This window comes from Ovis canadensis, chromosome 24, assembly GCF_042477335.2.
Source record: "Ovis canadensis isolate MfBH-ARS-UI-01 breed Bighorn chromosome 24, ARS-UI_OviCan_v2, whole genome shotgun sequence".
In the NCBI taxonomy this organism is placed as follows: domain Eukaryota; kingdom Metazoa; phylum Chordata; class Mammalia; order Artiodactyla; family Bovidae; genus Ovis; species Ovis canadensis.
This window is the reverse complement of record NC_091268.1, coordinates 27,384,511-27,411,804: the sequence shown is the minus strand read 5'-3', so window position 1 is coordinate 27,411,804 and position 27,294 is coordinate 27,384,511.

Here is a 27,294-nt window from a genome sequence, read left to right as displayed (position 1 = left end):
TTGTTAATGTTAAACTTTCCCAGGTGTGTCATATAAGTCACAGAACAAGGCAATGGGTAGAAGTTTTATTTTCTTGTGTGAACAATGAGCGCCCATGAACTAAATAAAAATAAGGGGCCTGGGAACATGGGGAGTTGATTACCAGGGCATAAAATTGATCATAAGGACTATATCCTGCCGTGTACCAACAAAACAACCTGTACCATTTATGTTTGTTTGCTTCTTTGAAGGAAGGTTATCAAATGCTTTCACAATGCATTTTTTTTTAAGTTGCTGAGTCTCTGGCTTTATTTCATCTGGTTTTTTTTTTTTTTTTTTTTGCCCCACCACGTGACATGTGGGATCTCAGTTCCTTGACCAGTGATTGAACCCCTGCCCCCTGCACTGGCCACACAGGGTCTTAACAATTGGACTGCCAGGGAAATCCCCACCGTGCATTATTCATCTGATTTTATCTCAGCCTTGGGAGGGAGAAATTACATCATCTCCATTTTACAGATAATGGAGAATGAGATGGACCAGTCTTACTCAAGACCTTCCAGCCACTAAGGAAGCAAACTGGAATCCAAACTCAGGTGCACTGACTCTCCTGAGTCAGCGAATTCATTGGGTCTGTGCAATGCTTCACAAACCTCTTCAGAGCAAACATTTTCTAAAGAAGGCTAGTGAGAACTCTTCCATTCCCCTAGGGTTAAAGTCACATTTGGCAATCAGCCTTGATAAAAAAAAAAACCTCAACACACACCTGAAACTATCACAACATTGTTAATTGGCTATAAATAAGTAAGTGAAGTCACTCAGTCGTGTCCGACTCTTTGCGACCCTGTAGACTACAGCCTACTAGGCTTCTCCATCCATGGGATTCTCCAGGCAAGAATACTGGAGCGGGTTCCCAATACAAAATGTTTTTGGTGTTAACAAAAAATAAAATTAAAAAGAAAAAAAATCTTTGGAGTAGCTGGAATCCCAGTAACTATGTTTTCTACCTTTCTCCAGTACACGTGTGTGTGCTCAGTTGCTTCAGTCATGTCCGACTCTTTGTGACCCTATGCACTGTAGCCCGCCAGGCTTCTTGGTCCATGGGATTCTCCAGGCAAGACTTCTGGAGTGGGTTGCCAGGTCCTCTTCTAGGGGATCTTCCTGACCCAGGGATGGAACCCGCATCTCCTGCATTGCAGGCAGATTCTTTACTGCTGAGCCACCAGGGAAACCCAGTGAACTTCCCCCCTACCCCTGAAATTTTTTGTTGTCTCAAAAGAAAAGAAATTTGATCAGAAGTCCTCCCATGGCAGATTTAGTACTGTCTTCTCCAGTTATAACTCTAGAGAAGGAATGCCTCTCAGAACTGGAGGAGAGAGTAGGATAAACTGCCCAATCCAGTTTTATTTGCAGAGTATGTTGTTTTGAGCCATTTTCTTTCACTTTTAGACTTTTATTTTGAAATCAATATAGATTCACTGGAAGTTACATGAACAGTGCAGAGTCTTGTGTACCTTTCACCAAGCTTCCTCCAATGGTAACATCTGATAAATCAATAGTACAGTATCATTGCAACCTCAGTGTCCACCAACAGAGGAATGGATAAAGAAGATGTGGTGTGTATATACAATGGAATATTACTCAGTCATAAAAAGGAACAAAATTGGGTCATTTGTAGAGACATGGATGGATCTAGAGACTGTCATAGAGGGTAGTAAGTTAGAAAGACAAATGCTGTATATTAACAAATATATGTGGAATCTAGAAAAATGGTAGAGGTGATCTTCTATGCAAAGCAGAAATGAAGGCATGGGCACAAAGATCAAATCTATGGATACCAAGAGAGAAAGGGAGGTGGGATGAATTGGGAGATTGGGATTGACATGTATACACTATTGACACTCTGTATAAAATAGATAATGAATGTGAACCTACATATAGTGCAGGAAGCTCTACTCAATGCTCTGTGGTGACCTAAATGGGAAGGAAATCCTAAGAGAGGATATATGTATACAGCTGATTATATATACATATATATACACACACACATATATATCAGCTTCCCAGGTGGGAAAGAATCCATCTGCCAATGCGAGAGACACAGGACATGCGGGATTGATCCTTGGGTTGGGAAGACCCCCAGGAGAAGGAAATGGCAACCCACTCCAGTATTCTTGCCTGGAGAATCCCATAGACAGAGGAGCCTGGTGAAATATAGCCCATGAGGTCACAAAGAGTTGGACATGACTGAGCCACTGAGCACAGACATACATATATATATATATATATATATAACTGATTCTAACACACATTTAAAGCAATTTACTCCCATAAAAATTAAATATATATATTTATATAAATATATATATTAATTGCAAAGCACTTAATTTTTTTTCTGAATTAGTTATCAAGATTAAAGCAAAACAAGCAAGCAAATGTTAGCAACAAAGCTAGGAGATCTAACAAGAAAGTTAGAGTTCTGGTCTTTTTTGAAAACCTGGAAGATCTGGCAATGTGGTCCTGCCTGGGCAGTAAAGGTGGCTAGTGATGCTGTCCCTTGCCCGCAGGCAAGCACTCAACAGGTCCATGAGGCTTTCTTCACTGGTGTTACCTGCCTGGCCTCTGGAGGCAGCTGAATTTTCACTGCATTCTTTGGAAAGGGGAGTTGTTATTATTATTACTAAGTTACAATTAGCATACAATATTATATTAGTTTCAGATGTGAAACAGTGATACAATATTTTTATACACTGAGAAATAATCACTACAGTAAGTCCAGTTACCATCTGTCACCATACAAAATTGTTACAATATTAGTGATTATATTTCCTACTATTTACAATAGCCAAGATAAGAAAGTAACTTAAATGTCCATCACCAGATGAATGGATAAAGAAGACATGGTATATATGAGTACGTGAAAGTCGCTCAGTTGTGTCCGACTCTTTGTGACCCTATGGACTATGCAGTCCATGGAATTCTCCAGGCCAGAATACTGGAGCAGGTAGCCTTTCACTTCTCTGGGGGATCTTCCCAACCAAGGGATAGAACCCAGGTCTCCCGCATTGCAGGCAGATTCTTTACCAGCTGAGCCACAAGGGAAGCCCATATAAATATACATAAATTTGAGCCACCTGGGAATGCATGTATTTATATGAATATATATATATATATATATATATATATATATATATATATATATATACATGGGTTCCCAGGTGGCTCAAGTTGTGAAAGCAGATTGACTCCTCTGCCACCTACTGTTCTTCTCCACTCCCTTCCCGATCCCCACCACTTCATCTAATTACTGCTGTTGTGAGTTAGAGTAATCCTGGGCCTTCGAACACGCCCATACCCCTTCTTAAAACAAAACATATGCAGGCTCTAAGCTAATGAGAAAGACATTTGGAAAGAAAACTGTGGAGCAGAGAAAAAAGGAGACTGTTCACAGAATAACTAGGAAACATGCTAAAAGATGGCCAGTGTTGACTTTTCCGAATTCGGATGTTTTGTATGTACTCTGTTTTACAGCCAGACAATAGCAAAATCTTCCTTTCTTTTTCTTCTCCAATAAAGGGACTTAAACTCCATCCCTGGTTCCCAACACAGCAGGGAATTAGATCAAATCCAATGACTGACAACTCTGCCCTGAAGCCAAAGAGAGGAGGAGAGGATAATTATTGGGGAAGCGATGGCACATTAAAAGGATGTGCTAAGTCGTCTCAGTTGTGTCCACTCTTTGTGACCCTGTGGACCCTAGCCTGCCAGGTTTCTCTGTCCATGGGATTCTCCAGGCAAGAATACTGGAGAAAACTGCAGTGGGTTGCCATGCCCTCCTCCAGGGGGTCTTCCTGGCCCGGGGATCAAACACACACTGCTGAGCCACCTGAGAAACCCCATTAAGGGGATAGGGTGCCACAAATTGGGCTTCCCAGATGGCTCAGTGGTAAAGAATCCACCTACCAATGCAGGAGACAGAGGAGATGCAGGTTCCCTCCTTGGGTCAGGAAGATCCCCAGGAGAAGGAAATGGCAACCCACTCTAGTATTCTTGCCTGGAAAATCCCGTGGAGAAAGGAGCCTGGGGGGCCAGAGTCCATGGGGTTGCAAAGAGTTGGACATGACTGAGCACAAACACCATCAATGGGAAGTAGACAAGATAAAAAGGGGAGAAGTTTCCGTCTAAGGAAAGGGAGCCCCAAATATCTAAAATGAATCCCTACCCATATACACAGTCACTATTAAGAAACCATCTGTGGGAATTTCCTGGCAGTCCAGTGGCTGAGATTCTCTGCTTCCAATGCAGGGGCCATGGGTTCAATCCCTGGTCAGGGAACTAAAATTCCACCTGGCATGTGGTGCAGCAAAAAAAAAATTTTTTTTTTTTTACTCTTCAACTTATTTATTTATTTTTGCTCTTTATTTGTATTTATTTTTTTTACTTTACAATACTGTACTGGTTTTGCCATACATTGACATGAATCTGCCATGGGTGTACATGAGTTCTCAATCCTGAACCCCCTCCCACCACCCTCCGCATATCATCTTTCTGTAAAAAACAAAGATTTCAAAATAAATACATACATAAAGAAGTCATCTGCAAATTCATAATTCTTGTGGGGGTATTTGAGGGTGTAATATTAAGACTGAGGATTTTCCAGGTCTCTCCTCCTCCCATGTGTGTAGAAAGATCACGACCCTCCAACACACATCCTCCTCCTTTGTGCCTAAATTTTAACCCAGCCCTCTAATAGCATTTCATCTAATCACAGCCCCAGCCGCCCATGCTGGTAAATGGCTGAGATCACTGCCACTCTAATCGAAAGTTTGGAAGGTCTAAAAGAAGCAGAGTTGGCTCCCAACTGGGCTGTTGAGAGCTGACCTTTTATTTCCTCCATGGCTCTGCAGCAGAAATAAAGTTTCCTAAGATGGTCCCCATAATTGGGTTTAACACAATGACATCCGCAAAGATGCTTGGAAGATGGAGAGTCAGGCTCAAAGTCAAGGAATTAAAATTTTGAGAGGCGCTTCCCTGGTGGCTCAGTGGTAAAGAATCTGCCTGCCAGTGCAAGAGATAAGGGTTGGATCCCTGATCCGGGAAGATCCCACATGCTGTGGAGCAACTAAGCCCGTGCACCGTAACTATTGAGTCTGTGCTCTAGGACCCTGGAGCCGCAACTGCTGAGCCCATGTGCTGCTACTACTGAAGCCTACAAGCCCGAGAGCCTGTGCCCTGAAACAAGAGGAGTCACCACAATGAGAAGTCTGCCTGCTACAAGCAGAGAAAAGCCCTCACGGCAATAAAGACTCAGCATCAGTTCAGTTCAGTCGCTCAGTCCTGTCTGACTGTTTGCAACCCCATGAATCACAGCACGCCAGGCCTCCCTGTCCATCACCAACTCCCGGAGTTCACTCAGACTCATGTCCATCGAGTCAGTGATGCCATCCAGCCATCTCATCCTCTGTCGTCCCCTTCTCCTCCTGCCCCCAATCCCTCCCAGCATCAGAGTTTTTCCAATGAGTTAACTCTTTGCATGAGGTCCATACAGCTCAGCACAGCCAAAAGTAAATAAATAAAATTATAAACAGTTTGAAAGCTCAAGGGACACCCAAAAGGCGTGTGATCCAGTCTCTTGCTTTTGGGCTTCCCTGGTGGCTCAGCTGGTAAAGAATACACATGCAATGCAGGAGACATGGGTTCAATCCCTGGTTTGGGAAGATCCCGTGGAGAAGGGAACAGCTACCCACTGCAGTATGCTGGCCTGGAGAATTCCATGGACTGTATAGTCCATGGGGTTGCAAAGAGTTGGACACGACTGAGCGGCTTTCACTTGCTTTCAGTTTCAACCATTCTTCATGGAGAGGTAACAAATCTTCCCTCTTGGCTTCCATATTCCAGGTATGTCATACCTGAAAGATAGGCTCTCCTGGACAGACATTTCTAGAATCCCTGCAGGTAACCTTTTAAGTGTGTGTGCGTGCATGCTCAGTTGCTTCAGCCATGTCCGACTCTTCAAGACCCTTTGTACTGCCAGGCTTCTATGGGATTCTCCAGGCAAGAATACTGGAGTGGGTTGCCATGCCTTCCTCCAGAGGATCTTCCCAACCCAGAGATCGACCCCTCATCTCTTATGTCTCCTGTATTGGCAGGCAGGTTTTTTACCACTAGCGCCACCTGAGAAGCCAAACTTTTCAGTGTACTTCATAAAATAAAAATACCCCGAGCACCGTGCCTACATATCCTTGGCATTCTTTTTAAGTCAGCTTCTTGAGTTTTCTCATTAGCAGAGATGGAGGCAATCACTTCATTTAGCAAGGGGATGAAGACAGTAATTAAGTGGCTGTGTCATCTTTTCCTTTCTAGGCTAACTAATCCCAATTATTTTTTAACCTTTTTTCATGGGCCCTTTTTTTCTGACCTTCAAATGAATTTTCACTGCTTAGCTCTGGTCCTTATCTAGAGGTGCCACAGGCTTCACAGTTTGCCAAAGCTTTTCAGTAGCCATATGAAATGCTTACTATTTTCTCCCTCTTTGTAAGAGTAGACTCCCATTTTTGAGAAATATCTAACAAAAATTATATGCCTGATTTTCAGCTGCTGTTCTGCAATAGCATTCCTACCAAATACATCAGCTAGGCTCTCTATTTTTTTTAATTTTTTGCATCTAAATGTTTTATCTACAAAATAAAATGATTATTGAAAGTATTTTCAATGCATTATTGAGGCCCTACGAGGTATGGAAGAGTGTGCTATGTACTACGTTTACGTGCTAAGTCACTTCAGTCGTGTCTGACTCTTTGTGATCCCATGGACTGTAGCCTGTCAGGCTCCTCTGTCCATGGGATTCTCCAGTCCAGAATACTGGAGAGGGTTGTCATTCCTTTCTCCAGGAGATCTTCCCGACCCAGGAATCAAACCTGAGTCTCCTGCATTGGCAGGCAGGTTCTTTACCACTAGCGCCACCTGGGAAGCCCGCTATGTACTATGTGTGTGTGAGTCGCTCAGTCATTTCCGACTCTTTGCGACCCCATGGACTGTAGCCTGCCAGGCTTCTCTGCCCATGAACTTTTCCAGGCAAGAATGCTGGAGTGCATAGCTCCAGTTTCCCTTCTCCAGGGGATCTTCCCGACCCAGGGATTGAACCTAGGTCTCCTACAATGGGGACAGAGTCTTTATCATCTGAGCCACCAGGAAAACCCCTAATTAAGTGGTAGAAAAGTGATATAAACTCCAACTTGTCTTGACCGAAAGCTAATCAGTGGGATTTTCAGGGCTTGGTGGTTTTGCCATATTTACATTTATGACCTTGGCACTCTTATCTTACAAGTCAAGCATCACCTTAAAAATACAAAGCTGATATTGTTAGGGGAAGCACACTGATGGAAACTGCCCATCCTGGCCAGGCACCACAGTAACCATTTGCATGAGCTGTTTTAACGACAGGAGGTCCTGGTAAGGAACACGAACCTAATAAGCCACCACCAACCGGAAGAGTTCAGGAAAGGTCAAAAGGAGACACCATATGTCCGACCACCTCCCAGAATCCTTCTCTCTGTTATTCATCTTGGCTGAACAAGGCGTGCACCACCAGGAAGGACTCTGAGTCAGATGATTGGCTAAAGACTACCCGGAAACTAATCCCATTACCATAAAACCTGAGACTGCAAGCCATGTGACAGAGTTGTTCTCCCGGGTTCCCTTACCCTTCTGCTCTCCGCCCAGGCGCCCTTTCCCAATAAAATCTCTTTCTTTGTCAGCACATGTGTCTGCCCAGACAATTCATTTCCGAGTGTTAGACAAGAGCCCAGGTTTGGGCCCTCAAAGGGGTCCCCCTTCCTGCAACAATATTAGTAACTATTAGTGATATGATAAACATCATCTCCAAAAATCAAATGGAAAGGGACTTCCCTGGTGATCCAGTGGTTAAGACAATGCAGAGGGTCCCAGTCTGATCTCTGATCGAGAGCTAAGCTCCCACATGCCTTGTGGCCAAAAAACTGAAACGTAAAACAGAATCAATACGGTAATGAATTCAATAAAGACTTTAAAAATGGTCCACATAAAAAAAAATTTTTTTTCTTAAAGAAAAGAAAAAAGCCAAGGGGGAGTTTACAGGAGAAAGAATTGAAACCCATCAGGACCTTCTCAATGGAGTCACCATGTCCTGTTTGTTCTTCGTAGTACTGGAGGCCGTACAGAATGGAATGCATGGTCCCTGGGACCAACCTGGTTTCATCCTAGCTCCCCCACTTAATGGCCGTGAAACCTTAGGAAAAATGCTTCTCCTCTCTCTGCTTCCATTTTCCCATTTGTGCAATCAAAATATTTGTAGCATTGACCTCGTTGCACTATTGGGTGTATTCATATGTTAAAAGTGGGAAGACTTGAGACTGAAATAGATGAAGTGCTGAGTAATTAGTGACCATCACTGTCCTAGAAATGCCTTCTCCCCAGGGTGTCCCAGCTTTTAATGTCCATCTTTTCTGGAGTTGTATCGCCTTTATGGTAACCATGGCAAACAGCCCCTGTAGATGTTTCCATGACATTTTTTTTTTTCCTTAAGCAAAAACTTGAAAATCTCTTTTGAAAACCAAAGCTATCTAATTCTTCCAGGCCAAAAGGAATCTAAATTTTCATCAGAGCTGTAAAATGCTTTAAGCAAGGATATGGGGGATTAGACAGGATGTCCTAAAGCAATTAACTACACAAATGGATGAGGCAAAATCCAAGTCTATCTGAAATACAAGGTCATTGTGTTTTAAGGTGACTGTGGAAACCAGCAGGGATATAAAATGGAAGAATTCTAAAGTGTCCTTGCTTACCTGAGTAGTTTATTCACTTCTGTTTTCTTAAATATAAAATTTGTACAGTAAGTCCTCTACATATGAACAAGTTCAGTTCTAAGAGCATGTTTGTTAAGACAAATTTGTTCATAAATCCAACGAAGGTAGCCTAGGTACCCAACTAACACAATTGGCTGCATCATGCTGGACTGTAGTAGGTTAGTAACACTTTTCACAGAAATAATAGGTAAAAAAATGAACACACAAAAAATAAAGAAAACACTTTAATCTCACAGTACAGTACCTAGCACAGTACAAGAGCTGGCATACAGGGGCTGGCATCGAGTGAACAGGCAACAGGAGTTACAGACTGGAGGAGGGACAGGAGGTGGGAGATGGTAGAGCCGAAGGGTCGTCAGCAATAGGAGACGGAGCGCAGGCTGCAATTTCACTCATGTCTGACATTGATGGCACAGGTCCTGGTTCCTTGCTGGAATCAGATGCATGTTCACATCTTTGAAAGTTCGCGACTTGAGGGTTTGTATGTAGGGGACTTACTGTATTGAAGTATAACATGTCTATAGGCGAGGATACAAATCTCAAAGAACTTCTATAACATGAGCACACCCAGATGTAACTGACATTCAGATCAGGGGACAGAACATTGAATGAACCTCTCTCACCTCATTTCACTATTTTTAATTCATATTCATACACACAGCCCTAATGAGGAATGATAATATTCAAATGTTTAAAAAGAAATCATTTTGCTTGAACTAACAGAGCTATGGGAGGAACTAATTTTTTTTTCTCAGATTTTGATCATGGTTGAGTCCACCAGAAATAGTTTTTTCTTAATGTCTGGATAGTTTGTATAATATTGATAGCTGCTCATTGAACACTACTTTTCCCAGTTACACGCCAATGAACATAAAATTGTAAAAAAAAAAAAAAATTCCCTTTGGAATAGACATTCTTCATTGAGCTGGGCTCAATTATGCAGTTGGCTGCCTTTTCTGAAGACAGTTTACCATCATTTGCCCAGTGCTTTGTTATTCAATTGTTGTGTGTTTATCTTCTCTTTTCAACCACATTTCAGATTCCTGTAGAGAGAATTCTCACTAAACTTCTCTGAAGTCTTTGTACTTCTGAATACTCATGACATAGAGTTATCTCACTATATTTCCTGAAGAAATGATTCAAAGAATGCATGTATCTATCCTCTCCAGCAATACATATTGTTAAAGTAATAGAAGTTTTGCTACACAAAACAAAGACAGAACCTTGGTACATTCTTGAAAGCTGGTGTTTTCATTAATTAGCATAATGGATCAAGTAAACAGGGAAGAAATTATGTTTGAAAAAGAGCAGATTACCTACAGGGCTGAGATCTTGTCATGCGATACATTTGCAGTGATTGCATATTTTTCGTCTTAAAGAGGGATTATTAACGAAGCCTAAAGGCATTCTCTGTTCATGGTATATTCAGAAAAATACCAATTTCTTTCCAGTCAAAACAGAATACAACTACTTTGTAATAGGAAGAATGGTTAATAGATTATTGAATGTTACTGAATTACTTAGCTAAAGTGCTGCTAAAAACCTGGAACACCAGCTCCTATTACTTAATTAATTCTTCATTCCAACAAGAATCATTGAGTAGATACTGTGTACCAGGCAGAGCTTGTCTATCACAGAAATGTCACCAAGCTGACAAAGGCAGACAATAAATGATCTAGAGCCAAAGCACACATAATCTGTCTATCCTAAGAATATGAGGTTAAGTCAGGTGGGCAAATCCTCCAGGCTGTGCTCAGATGCTTTCTCCTTCATGAACCCATTCATCGATTTCCGCCCCCCACCCCTGCATTCCCAAAGATTTTACCCAATACCTTCATTTTCACTTATTTCCTTTTGTGTTATAGTATTGTTACCTTGGATGCTGTGAAGCATGGTGGTCAGAATGTGAATTTTACGGTCAGATTGAGATTTGCATCCTAGCTTTAATCTTTCCTTGCCCTGTGTCCTTGAGCATAGGAATCCACCCCTCTGGACCTCAGTTTATTCACCTGTGAAATAGGAATAATTAAAAATTTCCACAAGCTCTCATACACATGGGAATTCCCTGGAAATGCAGTGGTTAGGACTCTGAGCTTCCAGCACCAGAGGCCTGCATTTGATCCCTGGTCGGGAAACCAGGATCTTGTTAGGTTATCGGAAGACTTAGTGAGGTGTGTAACTACATCAGGGACCTGGGACAGTAGCTCCTGCGCTAAACATTCCATAACCAAATAAGGAGGTCAGTAGCTCCTGCGCTAAACATTCCATACCAAATAAGAAAAATCTATAGGGAAGCAGCATCAGGGGAATGTATGAGCTCAGCTTCGCATGTAACCAATCAGGTAGTGCCAACTATGCCTGTTGCTGGACTAAGGGACAAACTGTATATAAACCGCCATACCTCTTTGTTCGGGGTCCAGCCGCATTCTGCTGTGTCAGAGAGGCTAGGACCCTGGCGCGCCAGAAATAAACTCCCTTTATGCCTTTTGCATTACTTTGGTGGACTTGTTCATTCGGTCGGGTAGGGGACACGGACACGGAGCATAACAGATCTCACCAGCCATGGGGTATGGCCAAAAAAATCATAAATGCAGTGTGCTTCATGCACTCAGAGATAATAGTAATTATAATGAACACAGCACTAACTGGATTTTTATGAGTGCTTAGGTATATTAACTCATTTAACCCTCACAATAACCCTAAAGAGCAGGCACTTTGGTTATTTCAGATGAGAGACTGAGATGCAGAGAGGTTTAGGGAATTCTCCCAACATGACACAGTGAGTTAAGCGGTGAAATGGAGTTTTGAATTGAGGTGTGTTGCCTCTAGTTTTCATGACTGTTCTACTGACTTTTCTAGAACATGGTAGGCATAAAATTAATAAGTGGTAGCTATAAATATAGGCTTCCTATGTGGCGCTAGTTGTAAAGAACCTGCTTGCCAATACAGGAGACATAAGACACATGGGGTTCGATCCCTGGGTTGGGAAGATCCCCTGGAGGAGGGCATGGCAACTCACTCCAGTATTCTTGCCTAGAGAATCCCATGAACAAGGGGAGCCTGGCAGGCTACAGTCCATAAAGTCGCAAAGAATTGGACACTACTGAAGTGATTTGGCATGCACTGTAATAAGCACAATTTTAATCATCTTTTCCCAGCACTATGTTGATAACATAGTGAAACAAAAAAGCGCCTCTATTTATTCATCTGTCTTCCTACTTTTGTGCTCTGCAGATCGTAGGTCCACAACATTTTGTTTGTTGAGTTGAAATGCCTTTCTTAAAAATGAAACAACAAAAGAAAACAAAAACTAAGGGATACACTATTTTAAACTATAATTCTATCAAGTTTTTGAATCAATGTTTCTTCATGACCCTAAGACTAATGCAAAAATGCAGATTTCTGAGCATTTTAGAATGTCACCCTCCATTTCAATCATTTCACAGCTCATTAGCTTCCAGGTTGGTTTTTTTGTTTGTTTGTTTGTTTCCTCTCTCAGTCCCTCACAATAAGGACTCTTAGAAAATAATTCTCACCTTCCAGTCCACATTTGCAGCTTCTGTTTTTGTTCGTTTGTTTTGCAGCCTTGCAAATAGTTGCCTGCCCACTGGCACAGGGGAATGACATCTATTCTAAGACATTTAGAGAGAATATAGATGTCCTACATATTCTGAACTTGGAAGTACAGAAAAGAGAAATTAGGATGGGGTTGACCAGCTTTTTCAATTGGTTGTTCAGCTTTTCATCTTTCAGAGACTGTGGGAAAGAAATTCGTAACATGAGACTTTACAAGTCTGGGTACAACCTAAAGACACGTTATTTTAATTTTGTTATTGGAATTAAGTATGTATTTCCTTACAAGTCTGAATTCTTCAACAAGTAGGACAACAAAGTCACTGCTGGAACACAGGAAGCTGAGTGAGTCCAAAACCCGTTGTTCATGTCCACTGACTCTCAGATTGACTGTGGAAGAAATAATACTTACTAGAAAATGGACCATGGGCCTGGAGTTGGAAAACCAAACAACAGCAACAAAAAAGCTGTACCGTTTTTTTTTTTTAGCTTCCACATATAAGTAACATTATATATTTGTCTTTCTCTGTCTGACTTACTTCACCCAGTATGACAATCTCTCAGTCCATCCATGGTGCTGCAAAAAGCATTATTTTGTTCTTTTTTATGGCTGAGTAATATTCCATTATATATATATATGTAACACATCTTCTTTATCTAGTCCTCTGTGGATGGACACTTAGGTTGCTTCCATGTTCTAGCTATTGTAAATAGTCCTGCAATGAACACTGGGGTACATATATCTTTTCCAATTATGGTTTTCTCCATGTATATGCCCAGGAGTGGGATTGCTACAGGAACCAAATACATTTGGTTTGTTTGTTTACCTTTTCTTGCTTCAAGCTGTTGTTTTGTTGCTGGGTATACAGCCTGATAAGATCTTGGTAAAAATAAGTCGGATATTAGAAAATCCAAGAACACATCACATATTCCAGTTGGATGAAAATTTATACACAACAATGTCAGTTTCCTCTCCTAAATCAGAAATCTCTTCTGTCCATTCAATTCTTTCTCCCCTTGACATCTTCTGAGTTTCTACTCAGTTCCAGGTATTATGATGGGCAATGTGTCTAAAGATCTGAACAACTGAGAACAACCGAAGAACCATATAGATACAGAAAGAGGCAGGCTAACAGGCAACGACCGTAAAATCTGGGAGGTCAAGTTCAAGACACTGAATTCAGGCTGGACCATGAAGGTGATCACAGACTTTCTCAAGTAGGGACAACTGAGATGGATCTTGACAGATGTGTAGGAGTTTCCCCCTATCCAGAGAAGGAAGTTTCCCAAACAGCCCCTGCCCAGGCATTCCTCATGAGGAGAGTCTCCCTCCTTTTCTAGTAGGTAACCATGTGGGAGCAGTTGTTGGAAAACTTCTGGAACCTAAATACACCTTCCTGTAACACTTCTCTTATCTCTGGTTTCGTCTTTTGGAAAAACTCTTCTTTTTACAGAATTCCATCAGACAGTTGAAGATAGTCTTTATGTCCATTGTAACTCTCCCTCATAAAAATAAACATCTTGTAATCATGCTATTATCAATTTTCTTCATCTTTCTGATCACCATTTGCTGATGAAAATAAAATTAAATGTCCATTGAGTCCCTTTCAGGGCCTGTACTAAGCACTTTTGGCTTATCTCCATCTTCACGACAAATCCTTTGAAAGGTTCTTTATTTATTTGGCTGTGCCAGGTCTTAGCTGCACAAGGGATCTTTAATTGCAGCATATGAATTCTAGTTCCCTGACCAGGGTTTGAAGCTGAGCCCCCTGCACTGGGAGCACAGAGACTTAGTCCCTGGACCACCAGGGAAGCCCCTATTGTTGTTGTTGCTTTGGCAAGCTTCTCAGCATGTTACATCTTAGCTCCCCAACCAGGGATCGAACCCATGCCCCCTGCACTGAAAGTGTGAAATCTTGACCACTGGACCACCAGGGAAGTCCCTTTATCCCATTTATAAGTGAGAAAGTGAGGACTTAGAAAAATAACCTGCTCAGAGTAACCCACCGGACCCCTAGCTTTCAGCAATAATTGTGCCTCCTAGATTCCCACTGATTTCATTAAAATCATAAAAGGCAAAGGCTTGCGGTACCCTTTTCTCCCTTTTAGCTGAGGAAAAGCACGAGATCCAAGAAGTAGGATGCACTTGGAACCAGTTAGTAAAACAAAGTGAAGCCCCTATCTAGAATTGTACTTGACTTGGCAGTCCGTGTTCTGGGTAGGAAGGACGATGTTTTTGTTAGAAGCAATGTGCCACCGTCACAAGTACATGGACTCCTCTGTCTAAATAGTGAGGGATAAGTCACAGCGGTGTTCGTATCCGATAAACACAGCGCATCACATGCCAGATCTCCCACCACACCCTCCATCTCAGACTCTGAAACCGTGGGGTTCAGCAAGTCCCACTTCTACATCCCTGTCTTCCTATCTTTTCGTGTTTTTATACATTTCTCCACCTTCTGTCCTTCATCTTAGAAAATCAAAATGACCGCTTACATATCTTATGAGAAATCACATCATGGGCGATTTCTACCCCAGGGAACATTTGGCAACGTCTAGAGAACTTTTGGTTGTCGCAACTGAGGGTGTGGGGGTGGCAGTGGGTGTAAGTGACTTCTAGTGAGTGGAGTGATACTGTTAAACATCCTACAATGGACAGGACAGCCCAGGACAGCAGAGGGTGACCCAGCCCCCAAAGTCAGTCATGCTGAAGCTGAGAAACCCTACGTTCATGCATCCGTCTCTCAGTCGTCATTTCCTCTTCCTCTTTCCTCTTCTTCCCTTTTCTCCCTTCTTCCCTTTTGTTTTTTATTTCCCATTATTTTTTCCTCCCTTTTCTTTCTAATTCTCTGGTCTGTTCACCTTCCTTCCTCAGTGGATGACAGATAAAGTAAAACTCTGCTTATCCTCACTGAACAAAGTTTTCATCTAAAACCCCAAATGGTGGGGCTGCACTTGTGGTCCAGTGGTTAAGACTCCATGCTTCCAATGGAGGGGGGCACGGGTTGGATCCCTGGTCAGGGAACTAGGGGCATGACCAAATTTTTTTTTTAATTTTTAAAAATAAAAACCTAAATGGTAATGGCGACCAGAGGTAAACAGCATGGTGGAATCTAGGATACCAGGTCCTGTTAAGGTGGGTGCCCTATAAATGCTTCTTCATCTAAGCTTCTGGCCTGCTGGAGTTTGCAAAAAGGCAGCATTAATCTTGTCCTTTGGCAGATTAAGGATCCAGTTACCTAGAAAGACTCAGCGCTCTCCACTTTCACGTGTAATGTCCTCTACTGATCAGGCATCTTAAAGGAGCATCCTTAGATTGTTAAGGACTATATCTGTCTGCTAGGGTTACCATAACAAAGTACCACAAACCGGATGACTTACACAGCAGAAATTTATTTTTTTCCAGTTGTAGATGCTGGAAGTCTGAGATCAAAGTTCCTGTGGGGTTACTTCTTTTGAGACCTCTCTGCTTGGCTTATAGATAACTGTCTTCTCCCAATAACCTCACATCGTGTTTCTTCTGTGTTTTTTCTTCTCTCCTTTCTTCCTTATTTTTCCCAGCCTTATTGGGTACACTTGACAAGTAAAAATTGTATGTACGTAAGGCATACTGCATGATGTTTTGATATATGTACACATTGGGAATGGTTACCGCAGTCAAGCCAATTAACATATTCATCACCTCTTCTTTTAAGGATGCCAGTCATTGGATAATGGCCCACCCTAATGACCTCATCTAACCTTCATTATCTCTTTAAAGGCCCCAATACAATTGCATTCTGAGATTATCGGGGCTTAAACATATGAATTTTGGTGAAGGGGGAATAATTCAGCCCCACGCAAGAATGTTGCAACTCATGTTTACCCCTTGCTAAGTTGTAAATTATATGTTAATATCTTCTTCATCTGCAAACTATCTTAATTTATAAATAAGAAAAACACTCTCAATTAGTCATCAAATCAATTACAACTCCCCAAACTCCAAATACCTTCGAAATGTCTTCTGTCAAGGGTTGTGTCCACTTGCCCCCCACGTCAATATGTTGAAGTACTAACATCAGTACCTCAAAATGTGACTTTATTTGGAAACTGAGACTTCACCGGTGTAATTAGTTAGGATGAGGTGATACAGGAATAGGGTGGGCCCCTATTATGGTTGGTGTTGTTAGAATAAAGCAAAGTTTGGACACAGAGACAGACAAGCACAGGGAAGGAGCATGTGAAGACGGAAGGAGCAATTTGGATGATGTAACAGAAACCAGGGGATGCTAAAGGCTCCCAGCAAACCATCATGAGCTAGGAGTGAGACACAGAGCGGATTCTCTGGACCTCACAGCCTTCAGAAAACACTCACATCTGACACCTTGATCTCGAATTTCTAGCCTCCAGAACCATAGCACAGTACATTCCTGTAGTTTAAGCAACCCAATTTGTTGTCCTTTTGTTGTAGCAGCCCGAAAAACTAATACAGGTCATCTCCTTTATATGCTCTGTACAAAATTAATAATTAGAAATCTCAATTAAATAGAGTTAGGAGACCAGAAGGGGGCGCTCTCACACCCCGCCACGATATAATAGCACAACCCATCGGAAGAAGACGGACTTCTTTCTTGGTGAGGACTCAGCCAGTGACTACAGCCCTCCCGACTTCCTTTTCACCTCTATACAAGAGTGTTTTTTCTCTGGTCATCTAAGGACTTATGCATGACTCCCCATGGTTACGGACCCAAAATTGCAATTCTCTGCTGATCCCCAAAGAAATCCATCTTTGCTAAAGAAACATCAGCAGTCTATTTGTTTCAGGTTGACAGCCCATAAATACAGCTGAAACTGTTCACCATCTTTTCATCATTTCTCACCTAGTCTATCCCAGTTAGCTTTAGGTGTTCTTCCCCCCACAAGACTAAGGGTCTCCTTCCATTTATTCTCCACTCACCTGCATGGTGACCTTTCCACAATTCAAGAGTCACCTTGTACAGAATCCTCACCATTATCCTCAGGATGTGCGCCAAGATAATCAACCCAACATTCAGGAACAGAGTCCCCCATTAATAAAATTACTTCTTTTCCGGGAGCGTTGTCCAAATTTAGGATCTCATGAATTTCTTCTTAGGGGTCAGAATTCACTGGGACATGAAATGGAAAGGAGAACCCAGTCTCAGGAAATTGAGTTACCTTTGGGAAGCTAGCATCAGAAACAGATACATCTCTTTTGCTGTTGTTCAGTCGCTAAGTCGTGTCCAACTCTCTGCAACACCATGGACTGCAGCACACCAGGCTTCCCTGTCCTTGGCTATCTCCCTGAGTTTGCTCAAATTCATGTCCATTGAGTCAGTGATGCCATCCAACCATCTCATCCTCTGTCATCACTGCCCTCAATCTTTCCCAGCATCAGGGTCTTTACCAAAGAGTGAGCTGTTCACATCAGGTGGCCAAATATTGGAGCTTCAGCTTCAGCATCAGTCCTTCCAATGAATATCAGTATTGATTTCCTTTAGAACTGACTGGTTTGATCTCCTTGCCATCCCAGGGACTCTCAAGAGTCTTCTCCAGCCCCATAGTTCAAAAGCATCAAGTCTTTGCTACTCAGCCTTCTTTACAATCCAACTCTCATATCCTTATAAGACTACTGGATATCTGTCTTTAGGACTGACAATCACTGGGGCCTCCCAAGGAGACCTTTTCCACTCAGGGTGTGTTTATTTGGAGATAAGGAACCCCTAACTGTTTTGAGCTCTTGGTCAATGTACTTGAAAATCCAGCCTTTGTCATTTTTTTGGTGGCCCGTCCAGGAGGATCCCCAGTGATGGAATCCAACCAAGGGTGTAGCTCAGTGATAAAAGTGTTTGATGATTGCCTTTCTCTCATTTTCCCCACCCCCACCCCTTGCTGGTGATTCTGAGCACAAATAATCGACTTTATTATGCTGGGTTAGGAGGATGCTCTTCCACAGAAAATTACCCACAGCAAATAAAAACAATTCCATATGGCAGCCCCATTCACCGCAAGACTAGTTAAACCTTGACAGCACAGTTTGTGCTCATGTGTCATCTTTCTTGTTGCCTTGGCAATTTGCCAGCATGTGGTATTCTGTGTCCCCTGGTGACAAATTCAACCCAGAAAATTCCTTGCAGGGTTCTTTTTATCTCTAGATTTCTAGTAGTTCTTTCTGTTTTGTCCTCAGGACAGATTCTAAACCTCAAATTGACTTCTCCTGGAAATCATTCAGTGTCCAGTAAATATTTATTAAACACCTCCCGTGTGATGTGCCGTATAGAAAACTCCAGAAATGCTATACTTCTGTAAAAGATGATGCTTTGACTCATTATCGAGTGGGTTGTATCTTCAATGATTGTTTTTTTTCTATCTGTGAATATGAGTTATTCTAGAATAATGCCGTGTTTGCATACCCTAACAGCTTGGAGAACAAAAGCTATAGTCTGTTACCAGTCTGCCTTGTAAATACCTCATCTCCTGCTTCCTCTCTGGTTGTCTCCCTCAAGCCCCCCCCACCCCCCCGCCCGCCCCACTCTGTCCACACTGCTTTAAATATCCAGCCTTATCATCTACTCTTCCCTCTCCATGCATTTACTCCCTTCTATTCTGTACTACCTGGAATGCAAGTTTCCATCTCTCAAGATCCCGCTCAAGCCACATCTCCCTCACAAGGCTTTGTCTCTTCTTTTTTAGCTCATCTACCTCCCAGTTAGAATGATTCATCCCTTACAATTCTTCTGAGTTTGATTTTTCACGTAAACTGCAGTTGCCTCAATCTGTTTTGTATGACAGTCATCTGTTTACACTTCTTTTTTTAAATTGAAGTATAGGTGCTGTACCAAATTATATAACTCACAAGTGTACTCTGTAGTGATTCACACTTTTTGAAGGTTTTATCCCATTTATGCGTGCGTGGTGTTAAGTCACTTATGTTGTATCTGACTTCTCGCGACCCTGTAGCCCACCAGGCCCCTCGGTCAATGGAATTTTCCAGACAAAAATACTGAAGTGGGCTGCCATACCCTCCTCCAGGGAATCTTCCCAACCCAGGGATCAAACCCATGTCTCCTGTAGCTCCTGCATGACAGGCAGATTCTTTAGTGCTGAGCCACTGGGGAAGCCCCATATTCCATTTATAGTTTTTATAAAATATTGGCTATAATCCCCATGTTGTACAACAGATCCTGGCAGCTTATTTTATACGTAATAGTTTATATCTCTTAATCCTCTCTGCCTACAGTGTTCCTTCCCCCTTCCCTCTCCCTATTGGTAACCACTAGTTTGTTCTCTGTGTTCTGCTTCTTTTTTGTTACATTTCTTTATCAGAGAGGAAAGAGTGACTTTATCTAGCTATATACCCTGGATAGGCTCCTTAGCTTCTCTTCCCTCCTTTATAAAAGGAAAGTTTTTAACACTGGCCTTAGAGCCATGAATTCATTTCTTTCCCTTTCTCATGCTGCTCTGGCTGGTGAGTTTGGACTAAAGGGCCATGGGGCATTTCTAGTCTTGAGCACTGAATTGGCAAAGTGAGATGCTCCCAAACTCCCCTTCCCTCTGCAAGGCCAAGCAGTGGTGTTCCTGAGAGAGCCTGCTCTTCTGCCTGATTTCCGGAGTAGCAGTCTCCAGCTGACTGTTATAGATATACAGCAAGAGTAAGAAATAAACCTCTTCTTATAGCCTCTGACATTTGAGGGTTGCCTGTTACTGCAGCATAGCCAGAACTATCCTGACTGGTGCAGAGGGTTATGATGAGAATTAAATACAATAAGGTAAGAATAATGCTTGCTGGGACTTGGCAGACTGGAAGTGCTCAGTCATCGTCTGTAAAGCACAGAGTGAGGAAGAGAGGATGTCGATTCTAAATGATCTATGTACAGCCATCCCATTTCAGTGTTACATTTTGAGGTGTCTGAAAGATCCCACAAATAAAGGAGCTTTATTAAGTTAGCTCCGTGGCACTTGCTTCCCCCTAATATTAATTTCCTAGTATGAAGTTAAGTCTTCCAGCCTGGCTTAAACTAATAGAGCATCAATATAAGTACTTTATTAAGTCATCTTGATCTTAAGATTGATTGACATATATACACTACTGATACTGTGTATAACATAGATAACTAATGAGAGCCTATGTGTAGTTCAGGGAACCCTACTCAGTGCTCTGTGGTGACCCAAATGGGAAGGAAATTGAAAAAAGAGGCAACACATACATATGTATCAGTTCAGTTCAATTCAGTCACTCAGTTGTGTCCGACTCTTTGTGACCCCATGAATCGCAGCACACCAGGCCTCCCTGTCCATCACCATCTCCCGGAGTTCACTCAGACTCATGTCCATCGAGTCCGTGATGCCATCAAGCCATCTCATCCTCAGTCGTCCCCTTCCCCTCCTGCCCCCAATCCCTCCCAGCATCAGAGTCTTTTCCAATGAGTCAACTCTTCTCATGAGGTGGCCAAAGTACTGGATTTTCAGCTTTAGCATCATTCTTTCCAAAGAAATCCCAGAGCGGATCTCCTTCAGAATGGACTGGTTGGATCTCCTTGCAGTCCAAGGGACTCTCAAGAGTCTTCTCCAACACCACGGTTCAAAAGCATCAGTTCTTCGGTGCTCAGCCTTCTTCACAGTCCAACTCTCACATCCATACAGGATCACTGGGAAAACCATAGCCTTGACTAGATGGACCTTGGTCGGCAAAGTAAAGTCTCTGCTTTTGAAGATGCTATCTAGGTTGGTCATAACTTTTCTTCCAAGGAGTAAGCATCTTTTAATTTCATGGCTGCATATATATATATATATATATATATATATATACATATATATATACATACATATATGTATGTATACATATAGCTGATTCACTTTGCTATACAGTGGCAACTAGCACAACATTATAAAGCAACAATACTCCAATAGACATTAATTTGAATTAAAAAAAAACTCTACAGTGCCCTTAAGAAGAGGGGCTGTTTCTTTCTGGCTCCTTGGGAGCAGATGGACTGTACACAGAGTGTGCCACCAGGGACTTGGTCTCAGAAGTAGGGGCTCCTTGGTGTAGTGGCTGCAGGAAGTGGCTTTAGAGTCAGAGAGACCTGTGTTCAAAACTGACTCCACTGCCTTCTGGCTCCATGAACCTAGGGAAGCTGATTAACCCCTTGACACTCCAGTTTCCCTTGCATAAAATGGAAAGAGCAATAGTGCCTACCTCAGAGAACTGTTGTGAGAATTCAATGAGATAACACATATAAAACACTTGGCTAAGTGCCTGGTGTGGAGTAAGCTCCCAATAAATGGTAGCTATTATTATTACAGCAAGATGCAGCTCAAACTACATTTTCTGCCAAATACTCTACACAACCCAATGAACTGTGAAGTTTCTATTATAACAGGAAGGAGAAAGAAGGAAAGTTAACAGAGACCTTTGATGCTGGTGTAGCAAAGTGTAGATCAGCCTTCTGTTGGTTGCTTCCCACGCATTGGCTTCCCGTTACAGAGTGGCTGTGGGGAGGCGAGCACAGGAAATTTGACCTTGAACCATGCCTAAGAACTCCATCTATATCTACAGGTCAGCAAAACAACAACAATAACTCTTATTTCTAGTTTCCTGGTCTTTGGGTTGCTTACGGATTCTCTGGGAGGAAAGAGATGAGTAAATAAACAACAATAATGACTTTCAAATGTGGTCTTTCCAAAACAATGTTAATTGCGAATGGAAATCAGGACAATAGAAAGCTAAACATGTTTTTCATATCTTTTAAAAAATTTTATTTATTTTTGACTGGGTCTTCTTTGCTGCGCAGACTTTCTCTAGTTGTGGCGAGTGGGGGCTACTCTCTGGTTGCAATGGGCAGGCTTCTCATTGCAGTGGGAAATCTCTACAATTGCCAAAGCAAGGCTTCTCTTGTTGGGGAACACGGGCTGTAGAGCACAGCCTCAGTAGTTGCAGCACGTGGCCTTAGTTGCCGCTCTGCTTCTGGGATCTTCCAAACCAGTGATCGTACCCATGTCCGCAGCAGCTGTCAGGCAGATTCTTAACCACTGGGCCACCAGGGAAGTTCTGTTTTTCATATTAATGTAAATGAGCGGTTCTCTTTCAAAGAAGAGTTTCTCTGAATGTTACAGTTTTCCTTTCCTCTGGTGACCTGGGACAGGAGTTTCCTTGACTCTCAAAGGATGAAGAAGAGACTCATCATTTCTCAGGACCTTTCTGATGGCTCAATGTTCCCTTGGAACACTCAGTTATACCCAAATCTGTGTCTCCCCAAATGGCAATTCCTAGAACCTCAAACAGTTAGAATCAGATATGAAACAATAGACTGGTTCCAAATTGGGAAAGGAGTACGTCAAAATTGTATATTGTCACCCTGCTTATTTAACTTATATGCAGAGTGAAAGTGAAAGTGAAGTTGCTCAGTCATGTCCGGCTCTTTGCGACCCGGTGGACTGTAGCCTACCAGGCTTCTCTGTCCATGGGATTCTCTAGGCAAGAATACTGGAGTGGGTTACCATTTCCTTCTCCAGGGGATCTTCCTGACCCAGGGATCGAACCCGGGTCTCCCACATTGGAGGCAGACGCTTTAACCTCTGAGCCACCAGGAATACATCATGCGAAATGCCAGGCTGGATGAAGCATAAGCTGGAATCAAGATTGCTGGGAGAAATATCAATAACCTCAGATACACAGATGGCACCACCCTAATGGCGGAAATGCTCTGATGCTGGGAGGGATTGGAGGCAGGAGGAGAGAGGATGAGATGGCTGGATGGCATCACCAACTCAATGGACATGAGTTTGGGTGTTGGTGATGGACAGGGAGGCCTGGCATGCTGCAATTCATGGGGTTGCAAAGAGTCAGACACGACTGAGCAACTGAACTGAACTGAATGGCAGAAAGTGAAGAGGAACTACAGAGCCTCTTGATGAACTTGAAAGAGGAGAGTAAAAAAGCTGGCCTAAAACTCAACATTCAGAAAACTAAGATCATGGAATCCAGTCCCATCATTTCATGGCTAATAGAGGGGGGGAAAATGGAAATAGTGATAGACTTTATTTTCTTGGGCTCCAAAATCGCGGCAGATGGTGGCTGCAGGCATGAAATTAAAACACGCTTGCTCCTTAGAAGAAAAGCTGTGACCAACCTAGGCAGTATATTAAAAAGCAGAGACATTACTTTGCCAACAAAGGCCTGTCCAGCAAAGGACCTCAAATAAAGTCTGGGCTTTTTAGGTGGCACTAGTGGTAAAGATTCTGCCTGCCAATGCAGGGGATGCAAGAGATGCGGATTCAATCCCTGGGTTGGGAAGATCCCCTGGAGTAGGAAATAGTAACCCACTACAGTATTCTTGCATGAAAGATTCCATGGACAGAGGAGCCCTGGCAGGCTACGGTCCATGGGACTGCAGAGAGTCAGATGTGACTAAAGGCCTAAGGAGCAGCAGCAGCAAATAAAATCCTTTGTTCTTTGCCTAACAGTCTTGATACTGATTATTGTTTAACAGGAGATAGACAAGGTGAGGGATACAGGCAGGCTCTTGGCACTGAGAGCAGTCCTTGGATGAAAGACAATAGGAAGCAGGGGCATCAGCCCTACAGTTACAAAGACCTGAATTCAGCCAACAACCTGAATGACCTTGGAAGTGGCTTCATTCCCAGAGCCTCCGGAACGGAACATGACCCAGCTAATGCCTTGATTTCAGCCCCATAAAAGCTTGAGCAGGATTTTCAGCCATACTGTGCCTGGTATGGTTATCAGCTCCTAAATGTGTGATGATTTGTTATGCAGAACTAACACAAGGAAAGTGAGTTACTTTATTTGTATATTAAATGAAAACCTGACCCCAGAAAGCCAAAGAAATTAGGAATAATTTGGGTAAATGATAGGAGCTTTGCTGGTGGGTCAGATGGTAAAGAATCTGCCTCTAATACCAGAGACATGGGTTCGATCCCTGGGTCAGAAAGATCCCCTGGAGGAGGGCATGCTACCCACTCCAGTATTCTAGCCTGGAGAATTCCATGGATAGAGGAGCCTGGGTAAATGATGACTCTCACTTGGAAATACTGAAAAACAGGTTCACAGAATATAAAACAAAATGTAACTATGGGTATCTTTAAGGGATGGGATAGATTACAGGGTAGGTTATTCTTCTTTCTTGCTTTTCTCTGCCTTAGAACTTTTCTAACTTTTACCATAAGACAAAAATAAAGGAAACAATTTCCAGGGAAACACAAGGCAGATGTCAGACGGCCAGAGACAGTAAAATGAGTAGGCGATCCTTTCTGCCCTCCCTGGCAGCTCAAAGCCTTTCTTCTTTTCAGACACACATCTGGATACCTGACCTCTGTGAACTCCTGGATGCCCAGAGCAAGCCGTTTTTACCACTGACTAATAAAACTTGGAGGTGATCAAGCCTATCCCCTCTCTTTTTGTAGGTAAAGGAACTGGTTCTCAGGGAAACTAATTTATCCAAAGCCATGCAACTGATTGGTGGTAGAACTGGGGTAGGAATCCAAGCTCTTCCCTCCCCATCCTGCCCTCTTTCCTCTTTGTTGCCACGGGAACGTTTCCTTTTAGAGCCAAAAGGAATCTCCAGCCTCAGCTGGGGCAAGATCCTCATTAGGGAGACAAGGAAATAGAGACACAAAATTGGTGTAATGTCACCAAGATCACTTGCCAAAGAGTGGAAGCCACAGGGTTAGAATTCCAATTTCACGCTCTTCCCAATGGTTTTCTATTGATCATTTCAAATGTAGTTCTCTCCAGTCTATTTGAAGGTTGGTGGCATGGAGAAACTTGGTTTTTTTCACCTGGTGCTCATGGCAGGGAAATAAACATATTTGTCATTTGCTCTCTGCTTTAACCTGGGAGCAGAGTTACAGCCCCCACACATTGGCACCTCCCTGCCCCTCTGTGCTGCTTAAGAGGGCTGTTTGCAGAAAGCGCCTAAGTGTGACATGAAGGGCCACATGTTACTAGGGGCTGAGCCTGGGTCTTTGGAGTGATGCTTCCTGTGGCCACAGAGGGAAGGGAAACTGAGCAGGTCCCACTCAGCTATCTCTGCAAACTCAGTCCCACAATAGAACACGCAGGAGAGTAATGGCGTAAGGGGCTCCCCTGGTGGCTCAGGTGGTAAAGAACCTGCCTGCAATGCGGGAGACCCAGGTTCAGCCCCTGGGTTGGGAAGATCCCCTGGAGAAGGAAATGGCAACCCACTTACACTTACTTATTTAATGGCCTATATGGGAAAAGCTCTAAAAAAGAGTGGACGTATGTATATGCATAACCGAATCACTTTGCTGTACACTTGAAACCAATACAACATTGAATATCAACTATACTTCACTTAAAAAAGAAAAAGAAAACATATGGAGTGAAAAGGCCCACAAAGTACTCAGTTGGCCAGAAAGTTCTTTCAGCATGGAGAAACCCAAACGAAATGTTTGGCCAGCCCAGTATTTAGGGCCCAATCTAGGCATTCCCTGGGCTTGTCCCCAGGCATTCATCTTTTCCTCTGCTTCCTTCTGGTTAGACCTTTCTTTCAGTGCTGTCACCAAACCAAGCTTGGGTCCCATTGCCCGCTAAGCTTGGGTCCCATTGCCCGCTCGCAAGGCGGAAGAGAAGCGGACGGCAGAGGATGAAATGGTTGGATGGCATCACCGACTCGAGGGACATGAGTTTGAGCAAGCTCCGGGAGATGGTAAAGGACAGGGAGGCCTGGAGTGCTGCAGTCCATAGGGTCACAGAGTCGGACACGACTGAGCGATTGAACTGAACTGCCCGCTTCTAGTCGGAGAAGGCAATGGCACCCCACTCCAGTACTCTTGCCTGGAAAATCCCATGGATGGAGGAGCCTGGTAGGCTGCGGTCCATGGGGTCGCTAAGAGTCGGACACGACTGAGCAACTTCACTTTCGCTTTTCACTTTCATGCACTGGAGAAGGAAATGGCAACCCACTCCAGTGTTCTTGCCTGGAGAATCCCAGGGACGGAGGAGCCTGGTGGGCTGCCGTCTGTGGGGTCGCAGAGTCGGACACGACTGAAGTGACTTAGCAGCCTGGTTCTAGTAAAGCTAGTCTACTGACACCTGGTGGTGGGGAAGGAAAGTGCAACACTTATTGCAGTATGCCAAGCAAGGGACTTCCCTGGTGGTCCAATGTCGAATGTACTCCCAATACAGGGCGCCTGGGTTCAGTCCCTGGTCAGGGAACTAGATCCCAAGTGCTGCAACTAATACCCAGCACAGCCAAATAAATTAATAAGTATCTAGCTTCCCCAGTGACTCAGCAGGTAAAGAATCCCCCTGCAACGCAGGAGACACAGGAGACCTGGGTTCGATCCCTGGGTCAAGAAGATCCCTTGGAGAAGGAAATTCTAACCCACTCCAGTATTAAAAATTCCATAAACAGAGGAGCCTGGTGGGCTACAGTCCAAAGGGTCACAAAGAATTAGACACAAACGACAAAAACACACAAACAAAGAGTCCAGGGTAGCTAGTGCTCAGAACACCCAAACTCCCCAATGGGTTTCAGCAAAGCCTTTTTAAATGCCAGGTGAGGGAGGTGGGGGGTGCTACAAGGTATCTGATCAGCTTGTGCCCAATTCTCTGATTGGTTGTTGGTGAGGTAACAGGGTGGTGTCACTGGGGTTAGCATTATCAATCCTTAGGCACTAGTAGGTACTGGGGCTATGTGCTCAGTTCAGTTCAGTCACTCAGTCATGTCTGACTCTTTGTGACCCCATAGACTGCAGCATGCCAGGCTTCCCTGTCCATCACCAACTCCTGGAGCTTGCTCAAACTCATGTCCTTCGAGTTGGTGATGCCAATGCGCTCAGAGTCATCAAGTCGTTAATTTCATCCATTTTGTAGGGGTTTTAGCCTCTGTAAAACAACTCAGGGAATAGGCATCAGATG